We start from the raw sequence: 1288 nt of genomic DNA, 5'->3' as shown, positions 1-1288 counted from the left end.
AATGCCAGTGAATGGGAGAGTGGAAGGGCTGACCAGGTCCATGAGTGAAGGTGTCTGTATTAAGGAGCCATGAAAAATAAGCCCTTACGTATAAGAATGAGAAATTTAGGTTTGGTCTCATAATCTGGGAAGAATTGGGAAAAGACATATTTGGCCTTCTCTCTCTCCCATATTCAGGGGTCGAGGGACCTTGATTTATTTGTTTCATGGCTATGATGGTTAATTTTACATGGCAGTTTGGTTAAGATGTGGTAGCAAACACCAATTTAAATGTTGCTGTGGAAATATTTTTTTAGATATGATTGACATTCAAATCTGCTTTGAGTCAAGCAGATTACCCTCTACAATGTGGGTGGGCCTCATGCAATCAGGTGAAGACCTTAAGAGAAAAAAACTGAGATCTCCTGAAGAGGAAGGAATTCTGTCTCCAGACTGTCTTCAGATTCAAGGCTGTAACATCAACTCTTCCCTGATTCTCCGATGTGCTGGCCTGCCCTGCCCTGCAGATTTTAGATTTGCCAGACCCTGCAACTGTGTTAGCTAATTCCTTAAAATAAATCTCTCTCTCTCTCTCACACACACAATGGCTAATTGTCCACTGCTAGCTCTGAATTCCCCTTGTCTCCTCCCTGCCCTCGATCTAAATCACCTTTCAGCTAATCCTCAATTTTATAGAGAAATAGATAGCTTATACTAAGGTGTTGTTTATGTGAAGTTGGCAGGGCTTTATATATCTTTTAAGAATGATAATGTCTTCAAACCAAAAGAAAGGAATGCTAAAAATGAGTTTCATCCCAGCATGTTGGTGGGCTGTACCATACATATGCATTTGATTTTACGTAGATAGGTGTGTGTTTTTACTTATTTTGTTTTTCGTTAGGGGATCTTTCTGGATGTCAGTCTCTGCCAGCTATAGAGAGTGAGTGCTTATATCAGCAGGCTGTCTCTCGCAGTCTTTGGGTAATAGATTTTCTCAGCCCGTGAGTAGTACATCAAGAACCCAGGCCCACTAGTTCCAGACCTAGTCTAGGGCTCCAAACCAGATTCAATCTGGTGATTTTCTCAAAACCTGACTTCTTATAAACCTGCCTGCTCCTTGTAGGATGCAGCCTTCCCTAGTTTATACAACTGGGCTTCTGTCCTGGTTCCCTGTTTGCACTCTCGTGATCTGGTAGTTCTGGAGCCATGCCACAAACCTAGGCCTCTTTGGCTGGGCTGGATCCCTTGTCTAGTTTTTGCTGGCTTTTTTGCCCCCAGGTGTCTGACACTGCTCACTCCACTTCTAAGT

The sequence above is a fragment of the Galeopterus variegatus genome, unplaced genomic scaffold (assembly GCF_000696425.1).
Source record: "Galeopterus variegatus unplaced genomic scaffold, G_variegatus-3.0.2 Scaffold180, whole genome shotgun sequence".
In the NCBI taxonomy this organism is placed as follows: Eukaryota; Metazoa; Chordata; class Mammalia; order Dermoptera; family Cynocephalidae; genus Galeopterus; species Galeopterus variegatus.
The sequence above is the reverse complement of the archived record's forward strand: the minus strand, read 5'-3'. Positions refer to the sequence as shown.